Here is a 9,796-nt window from a genome sequence, read left to right on the forward strand (position 1 = left end):
TAAGGTGTAGGTTTATTCAGGTTTTTAAAAAGAGGTTGAGTAAGAACAGTACCAGGCACGCACGTGGTATTCAGGTAAGGGCTAGGTTAATTCATCGTTCTGGCTGGCACCAGGCCATGTTGGCACTCCACAAGGCTTGGAAAGAGGACGGCTGGCACTGGTCTAGGCTTTATCTAGGGTAGAGGTAGGGAAAGGTGTGGCCACATCGAGGTGACCTCTTTCAGGTGTGCCAGTTGCCTAGGTAACACAGGTTCTGGGCGGAGACTTTGCTGCGAGGGAGGTGGAGTCTTCTTGCCTTCCAGGAGCTGACCTCACCAGTATGACTGAAAAAAAACAAAAGGGTTGCGGGGGAGGGGGAGATGGGAGGGATGGGAAGGGGAAACAGGAGGCGGTAACAATGCTTGATAAGAAATGTACTCATCGGGCTGGTAACTCATCGGGCTGGTAAGGTGGCTCAGTGGTAGAGTGCTTGCCTAACAAGCATCAAGCCCTGGATTCCTCAGTATCACATATACAGAAAAAAAGCCAGAAGTGGTGCTGTGGCTCAAGTGGTAGAGCATTAGCTTTGAGCAAAAAGAAGCTCAGGGACAATGCCCAGGCCCTGAGTTCAAGCCCCAGGACTGGCAAAAAAGAAAAAAAAATAAACAAAAGCAAAAGAATAAAAAATAATAATAAAAATAAATAAGCAAAAGCAAAAGAATAAAAAAAATGTACTCATTACCTTGCCCATGTAATTGTAACCCCTCTGTATGGTATATATATATATATTTTTTTTGGGGGGGGGGTCCGGTCGTGGGGCCTGAACTCTGGGCCTGGGCACTGTCCCTCAGCTCTTCAGCTCAAGGCTAGCACTCTACTGCTTGAGCCACAGCACCACTTACGGCTTTTTTATTTCTGCTTATGTGGTGCTGAGGAATCGAACCCAGGGCCTCATGCATGCAAGGCAAGCACTCTACCACTGAGCCACCTTCTCAGCCCCTCTGTATGGTATTTTCACAATAAAAAATTAAAAAAAAAAAAAAGGGTTGTGGGGAGTAATTGCCTGGCACTGATGGCTCACACTTATAATCCTAGCTATTCAGGAGGCTGAGATCTGAGCCAGAAGTGAAGCTGTGGCTCAAGTGGTAGAGCTCTAACTTTGAGCACAAATCTCAGGCTCAGAGTTCATGATCCAGGACCAGCACAAAAAGATAAATAATAGGGCTGAGAAGGTGGCTCAGTGGTAGAGCGCTTGCCTTGCATGCCTGAGGCCCTGGGTTCGATTCCTCAGCACCACATAAGCAAAAAGAAAAAAGCCGGAAGTGGCGCTGTGGCTCAAGTGGTAGAGTGCTAGCCTTGAGCTGAAGAGCTGAGGGACAGCGCCCAGGCCCAGAGTTCAGGCCCCACGACCGGACCCAAAAAAAAAAAAAAAAGATAAATAATACATAAATAAAATATGTGGATTTTATTATATATATATATTTTTGCCAGTAGTGGGCTTGAATTCAGGTCTGAGTGCTATCCCAACACTAGCACTCCACCACTTTGAGCCACAGCACAACTTCTGGTTTTCTGGTGGTTAGCTGGAGATAAGAGTCTCACTGGGTCTTTCCTGCCCAGGCCAGCTTGGAATTGCAATCCTCAGATCTCAGCCTCCTGAACAGCTAGTAAGCCACCAGGAGTAAGCCAATGTGCCTGGCCATTTGGGATTTATGATAAAACAAAAAAGTAGAAGTGCAAATCTGCATTCCTCTGGATCCACTTCCCAATCTCACATCAAGTATATCCTGCCTCAACAGCTGAAACCAGTGACTCGCCAAATCTCCTAATTAACTTTTTTTTTGTTGTTGTCAGTCGTGGGGCCTGAACTCTGGGCCTGGGCGCTGTCCCTCAGCTCTTCAGCTCAAGGCTTGCACTCTACCACTTAAGTCACAGTGCCACTTCTGGCTTTTTCTGCTGATGTGGTGCTGAGGAATCAAACTCAGGGCCTCATGCATGCAAGGCAAGCACTCTACCACTGAGCCACCTTCCCAGCCCTGCCCAATTCTTACCTTTCATCTTACCCAATGCATTCTCTGTGGAGGAGGAATAATACAGGAGTTAGGCAAAGAGAGGATGGCTGAGAATTCTAGCCTGGATATTGAGAAGAAATCACATCCTGGATTGCTGATGTCAATGCAATGACTTGTAACAGGCACTTAATGACACATCCCCACACTGCCTGTGAAAAATGACAACCTGGTCTGACCATTTAAGGTCAAGACTTTCCCTACCCAACATTTGGGAATAGTTGATAATGCAAACTAGTCTCTAGAAGACAAGTACAAGGTGGGCATTGGTGGCTCATGTCTGTAACCCTAGCTACTCAGGAAGCTGAGATCTGAGGGATCACCATTCAAAGCCAGCCCCAGCAATAAAGGCCATGAAACTCTTACCTCCAAAAAACCAGATGTGGAAGTGGTGCTGTGGCTTCAGTACATCATAATCCATTTTCTAGAATTGACTATCCTTATGTGTCCAGGACCCAATAAAAGTCTGCAGTCCTGCCAGATGCTAGTGGCTCATGTTTATAATCTTAGGTACTCAGGAAGCTGACAGCTGAAGATCCAGTTTCAAAGCCTGCCTGGGCAAGAAAGTCTGTGAGACTCTAATCTCCAATTAACCACCAAAAGGCTGGAAGTAGAGCTGTGGCTGAAACAGAAATAGTAGAGTACTAGCCTTGAGCTAGCACCAGCTATGGCTAAGCCCCAGTACTGGCACCCAAACAACAACAAAAAGTCCTAAGTTTCACTGTGACATTTTCTTTCTTTTTTTTTCTTACTTTGGCTATTCTTGGGACTTGAACTTTGGTCCTGAGTGCTGTGCCTCAGTTTTTGCTCAAAGGCTGGTAGTCTATCACTTGAGCCACAGCTCTACTTCCAGCTTTTTGGTGGTTAATTGGAAACAGGAGTTTCATGGATTTTTCTATGAATCTTGATTCTCAGATCTGAATCTTCTGAATAGGATTACAGGAATGAGTCATAGGAAACTTATTCAATTACTATATAATTCAATTAATATATAATAAAAATAGCATCAGTAATAATTTGTGGCAGCACTTTTAAATCTGTGACTTTTCCCCCCTTAGGTACTACAGTAAAACCAGTCCTTGAGCATATTTAAGCAAATGCTCTACCACTGGGCTATATTCTTTTTTTTGGTCGCTCGTGGGGCTTGAACTCTGGGCTTGGACACTGTCCCTCAGCTTTTCAGCTCAAGGCTAGCGCTTTACCACTCAAGCCACAGAGCCACTTCCTGCTTTTTCTGCTTATGTGGGGCTGAGGAATCAAACCCAGGGCCTCATGCATGCACAGCAAGCACTCTACCACTGAGCCACCTTCCCAGCCCCCACTGGGCTATATTTCTAACAATATATTTCATTTTATTTGTCCATAAAATGTAAGTAAAGGGCTAGGAAGGTGGCTTAGTGGTAGAGTGCTTGCCTAACATGCATGAAGCCGTGGGTTCAATTCCTCAGTACCACATAAACAGAAAAAGCCAGAAGTGGCATTGTGGCTCAAAGTGGTAGAGTACTAGCCTTGAGTAAAAAAAGTTCAGGGGGCTTTTCTGTTTATATGGTACTGAGGAATCGAACCCAGGTCTTCATGCATACTAGGCAAGCACTCTACCACTAAGCTACATTCCCAGCCCTCTGAAATAAATGCTTGGGGGAAAAAAAAACAGACACTCAAAAGAAGACCTCCAACTAAAGCTTATTTCTGCATTTAGGAACCAGTGTCATCTATATATGTATATGTGCTTCCAACTGGCTGAATATGTCACACAACTGGATTATCTATCCATGGAGTAGCTACTCCATGAGTGTATCTCTCAACTCTGTTGGAGCTGAGCAGGACATTTGCAGAACTTTAAAAGTGACTCACCACTGAATCATCAAAACATAGCAATACCAAACAAGCTCAAGTTGCTAACAAAAAAACAGCAATTGGGTGTGTCTTTTTTTTTTTTTTTTTTCTTTTTTTGGTTGTGGGGTTTGAACTCTGGGCCTGGGTGCTGCCCCTCAGCTCTTCAGCTCAAGGCAAACACCACAGCACCACTTCCGGTTTTCTGGTGGTTTATTGGAGATAAGAGTCCCATGGACTTTCCTGCCCAGACTGGCTTTGAACCACGATCCTCAGATCTCAGCCTCCTGACTAGCTAGGATTACAGGAGTGAGCCACCATTGCCCCACTAGGGTGTCTATCTTATCTCCTTTCCCTGCTAGTAATACAACCCCCCACAACCTCCACTCACTGAAGAAGAGTCTTAACATATTTTGTGCTGCAGTCATTTCAACACAGCTGGTATAAATAATCACAAATGACCAGTCCTCATGTCCTCATTCTTCTTGGTTATCCAGGTTATTTCCTGTATGTCTCAAATCCAAAGGGCAGACAAATTAACAATTATCTATGCTTTCTTTCTTTCTTTCTTTTTTTTGAGCATACTGAATTCACGATTTCCCATTAATGATTTGTGAAGTGACCTTTTCAGTTATTGAAACTCCTTAAAAGTACAGAGGTATGCCTTAAGTGGTAGAGACTGGCAAGCTTGCCTAGCAAGCTCAGGTCAGTATTGTCAAAGTAAGTGACAACTCCCCCAAACAGTCCTTTATGTATCTGTAAAGGGGGGGAGAAGCATGAGAAAAAAACTAGAGTTACTGGGCTGGGAAGATGGCTCAGTGGTAGAGCGCTTGCCTTGCATGCATGAGGCCCTGGGTTCGATTCCTCAGCACCACATAAGCAAAAAGAAAAAAGCTGGAAGTGGCGCTGTGGCTCAAGTGGTAGAGCGCTAGCCTTGAGCTGAAGAGCTGAGGGACAGTGCCCAGGCCCAGAGTTCAGGCCCACGACCGGACCGGAAAAACAAAAAACAAAAAACAAAAACTAGAGTTACTACATTCCATCCCAGTTGAAAGAAACTAAAGGCTGAAGGTAAAGCACCTATCTAGTGAGTACAAGTTCTTAGTTCTATAAGATTTCAAACCTAATGTTATTAAGCATATGCATTTAGACTCTGCTATATGTATTTAAAGTAGAGAGGGCGATTTAAAAATCTCAATTATAAATCTTTAGGGCAAGAATGTTAGTTGTTTTGCTGTCAAAGAAGACTGAATGGGCTGACAATAGTGGCATTAAAGCCTTTTACTGGCTAATGGGTCAAAGAAGACAAACAAGATTCTTTCCCCCCACTGTACACACAATTTTTACTCAGTTATTGCAACATTACCACAAGCATGTGAATTCTGCACAAGTTGCCAGGCAACATTATGCTTGGAAATAATACTGGGAGGGGAAAGGACTAAAAACATGACTTAGCTATGCCGGGCAGGTGGGTGGAACCCTTCTCTCTAGAACAGTGTGTCCTCTACTTCAGTTTGAAATTAGAAAAAAAAAAAATCAGGACAGTTACTTAAAACTTCAGTTAGGTTGTGGCTGTATTTAAACCATAACATTGTGCCATGTGTTTAGTTGGAGGACACAGGACTTGGGTTTCCTACTTCTGAACTGGTTTTAAAGATGACTATAATTTCCTTTAATCATTCCAGAAACATTTACTAAGTACTTCCTCAGGGACTGAGGCATAGAGCTAGGCTCTAAATAAAGACAAAACTGGGTGGGAAGGAAAGGAGTACACAAAATAAATGTTCCACAGTCCTCAATTCCACAACAGCAATACCCAATCAAGTGCAAGTTGATAACCAACAATCAGTAATGGATGTGTCCAGTGTAGGTATGAGGGACACGTAGGCAAAGGCATTATAAGGGAGTGAGTGGCTCTAGGATTTTGTTGTTTTCCTGTGTGGAAATCAGCCCAGGGCCTCAACAATATGCACTCTACCACACACATTTTCAACTTTATAAAAATGCTTATTTTCCCCTAAGTCATTCTACACATTTGTTGTGCATTTCACTCTGAACCAAAACTATTCCCAGGCCCTTTTGCTCCAGCCCATTTTAGGGAGCTCATAGGTAGCAAAGTAGGAGTGAAAAGAAGACAAAACAAATACTATTAAAAGTTTTACCTCCAGAGAAGGGAATTGAGCTGGTATCTTACCACACATAGATAGATAGATAGATAGATAGATAGATAGATAGATAGATAGATAGATAGATAGATAGATAATTAATTTAAAGAAACTTTTTTAAATTTGTCAATCCTGGGGCTTGAACTCAGGGCCTGGGCACTGTCCCTGAACTTCTTTTGCTCAAGGCTAGCACTCTACCACTTGAGCCAGAGCATCAATTCCAGCTTTTTCTGTTCATGTGGAACTGAGGAATCAAACCAGGGGTTTCATGCATGGTAGCCTTGCATTCTACCACTAAGCCACCTTCCAAGCCCACAATTTATATTTTTATTTGAGACAGGAAAAGGAAAATACAGATAAAGGAGGAAATAAATAAGGTGTGATACTCATTAATCTAGTCCAAACTTTTTTTTTTTTTTTTTGGGTCCGGTTATGGGGCCTGAACTCTGGGCCTGGGCGCTGTCCCTCAGCTCTTCAGCTCAAGGCTAGCGCTCTACCACTTGTGCCACAGCGCCACTTCCGGCTTTTTTCTTTTTTCTTATGTGGTGCTGAGGAATCGAACCCAGGGCCTCAGGCATGCAAGGCAAGTGCTCTACCACTGAGCCATCTTCCCAGCCCCTAGTCAAAACTTTCATTGAGTAAAGTTGTAATCTGTTCAAATTTGGTTTTTGTTAGGTCAGGGACTTGAATGAGGTACCTGATGCTTTTGCCCAGTGGCTAGCTAGGACTCTTACCAATTGAGTCATGCCTCTAACCTCTCAAAGTCTTACAAAGGGAAGAATATCAGCAAATCTGCTAATTTAGGAAACAAACTATTACTGGCTAGACTCTTATGAGCGAGCACCTAATCCATATCAGATCACTACAATGAACACTGCAGAAAAGGTCCCTATCAACAAGAACATTTTTCTAAAAGGGTATAGTGACGATATAATTTAAGATAACTATGAAGGCTGTTAAGACAATAAACAGTATTGGGAATGCACTAAAGGTGTGTGCGTGTGTCTGAGCATGTGTATGTGTATGGGGGGGTGAGTTTGATGTCACAGAACTCATATAGCAAGGTTTCATTGGAAACTCAACAGGTGTCCAGGGGCCTTTAAAGTTCCTATTTACATAAATAGCACATTTTTACACACAACTCAAGCTGTTGACCAATAAAATGTTTTAAAAGTTGTTTATTAACATTGGCATACAATTGAGTAAATGTTAAATATCTAAATAATCAAATAATGTTGTCCTCAGATGTGACAGAAGAGGATAAGGGTTAGCAGCAGGAGAGTGTTAGCTATCACTTCTTTAGTCCTGGCATCTGTGTATCTGAGAATGCTTCTCCCTGAAATGGACCAGAGCACTGTTCTGATCCTGTACTAGTTTAAAGTTTGGGTTAGCCTCCAAAAAGATATATTTATGTATTTGCTAGGAAATGCCTGGCAGTTGTTGGTTCTTTACTGGGTCATCAGTTGTGATCTCAGGAAATTCTCTGTTAAGTACTAAGATGTATTTTCATTAAAAATTCAGCTTGGCTGGGTGCTGTGATCCCAGCACACCAGAGGCTGGAGCAGGAGAGATGGCCAGAGGATGGAGGCCAGTCTGGGATACAATCATTGACTTTTTTTTTTTTTGCCAGTCTTGGACTTGAACTCAGAGCCTAGGCACTGTTCCTAAACTTATTATTTTTAAAGTTTTATTTATTTTTTATTGTGAAAATACTGTACAGAGGGGTTACAATTACATGGGCAAGATAATGAGTACATTTCTTATCAAGCATTGTAGCCTCCTCCTTTGTTTCCCCTTCCCATTTATTATTATTGTTATTATTTCATTTTTATTTTTTGGTCGGTTGTGGGGCTTGAACTCTGGGCTTGGGCGCTATCCCTCAGCTCTTCAGTTCAAGGCCAACGCTCTACAACTTGAGCTACAGCGCCACTTCCGGTTTTCTAGTGGTTTATGGGAGATAAGGGTCTCACAGACTTTCCTGCCAGGCTGGCTTTGAACTTCGATCCTCAGACCTCAGCCTCCTGAGTAGCTAGGATTATAGGCATGAGCCACTGGTGCCCGGCTTGTTGTTTCTAAACTTTTTTTGCTTAGGCTAGTGCTCTACCACTTTGAGCCACAGTGCTGTTTCCCCTTTTTCTGGTGGTTAATTGCAGAAGAGTCTCAGGGACTTTCCTGTTCAGGCTATCTTTGAAAGGCAATCTTTAGGATTACAGGCAATAATCATCGATGCCAGGTTTCATAGATTCTTTACAAAAAAAAAAGGTATTTTGATCTGAGCCTTTATAAGTGTTGGAATAGAACAGCATACATCAGAAACTGGTGGAACTCACAGAGGGCTAAAAGATATCAGAAATAAGTGTAAAAAGTTGGGTGCGGTGGCTCATACCTGTAATCCTAGCTCCTGAGGAGGCTGAGACCTGAGGATCAGTCCAGCCCAAGCAGGAAAGTGTGAGACTCTTATCTCCCATAAACCACTATAAGAACCAGAAGTGGCACTGTGGCTCAAGCGGTAGAGTGCTTGCCTTGAGCTGAGGAGCCAAGAGACAGCAACCAGGTCCAGAGTTCAAGCCCCACAGCTGACAAAAAAAAAAAAAATGTAAAAGGCCATTCAACCCAAGACTTCTGTCTAGCAATGTGAATCAGAGCAAATCCACAAGAACACTTACCTCCAGAATTCACAAAAAGTGAGCTCTAATCTACTGTGACTGAGTATCCAAATTGATTTTCTGCAGGTAAGTTTGGCAATCTTATGTCCTTGGACTCTGGAAATTCCTACTGTCAGTGAATTCCTACTGTCAGGGCGCTGGTGGCGCACGCCTGTAATCCTAACTACACAGGAGGCTGAGCTCTGAGGACGCAGTTGGAAAGTCCGCGTGAGACTCCAATAAACTACGCAGAAAAAGTGGCGCCGTGGCTCAAGCACAAAGAGGCTCAAGCCCCAGGACCCGCAAACCACCACCACTAAGAAGGAAGAAGAGTCCTGTTACGAGGGAGAACTGCACACCAGGCCAATCAGTTCGGCCAACGCAAACCAAACCAAAACACCGTAGTAGCTTAGTGGTGGCTCAGTGTGGTGCGGGGGCTGGCGGGACGGAGGGGGAGGGGGGAAGGCCGCAGGGAGGGGGGGGGGAGGGCGAGGGGGGAGGGGCCAGGGTTTTGCATGTTTACCAGGCGAAGTCCGGCCCCGCCGCCGAGCTGGCTCCGGGCCGGCGGAGCTCACGTCGGGGTGGGCACGTGGCCACCCGGGGTGAGAGGGGACAGACCGAGAACACCGGTGCCAGTGTCCCAGCACGCACAGCTCAATTCGCTCGCCCTTCCCGCATGGACTCGGAGGGTTCGGCCGACGGTTCGGAAGCAGCCTGAGGCAGTAGCCGCCACCCCCCCCCCCCCCCCCCCCCCGCTCCAGACCTTGCCACCGGAACGTGACTTCGCACAGCCACGCCCAGGACGTCCCCGAGGCCCAGCCCCGAGGAGCGTGGGGCTGAAGGGCCTCACGGTCTGCGGCGGCCCCCAACCCCGACTCCGGCCAGACGACCGTTCCCTCCAGCTCTCCCACCCACAGTGACCTCGGGGTTCCGAGCCCGGCCTCACCACCGCCGAGTGAGCACTAGCGCTCCGCGGCTCCGCCCCGGCCTGGCGGCGCGCCGAGTGAGAGGGCGGAGCCAGCAGGTTCGCGCCAAAATCGCGTAGCTGGTCCCACCCCCGCGGGCTACGTCGCGCCCTCCCTTTTTTTCAAACCCAGGGCTGGGCGGG

General features: G+C 45.4%; 1 long non-coding RNA gene across 4 annotated transcripts; it reads right to left on the bottom strand.

Annotated features, from left to right (window-relative positions):
- LOC138836519 (uncharacterized) lies at window positions 1-9,406 on the bottom strand. Of its 4 annotated transcripts, none has more exons than XR_011374960.1 (3): window positions 9,212-9,406; window positions 2,415-2,598; window positions 1-323 (listed from the first exon to the last, which is right to left on the bottom strand). It is a non-coding gene; the product is annotated as an uncharacterized lncRNA (long non-coding RNA). The 4 variants fall into 4 exon arrangements; XR_011374961.1 differs by having other exon boundaries at window positions 2,415-2,602; XR_011374963.1 differs by lacking the exon at window positions 9,212-9,406 and adding an exon at window positions 8,710-9,053.
- Between the last annotated feature and the right edge of the window lie 390 nt (window positions 9,407-9,796).

Source organism: Dipodomys merriami, unplaced genomic scaffold (genome assembly GCF_024711535.1).
Source record: "Dipodomys merriami isolate MVZ:Mamm:240054 unplaced genomic scaffold, mDipMer1.0.p SCAF_25, whole genome shotgun sequence".
Lineage (NCBI taxonomy): Eukaryota > Metazoa > Chordata > Mammalia > Rodentia > Heteromyidae > Dipodomys > Dipodomys merriami.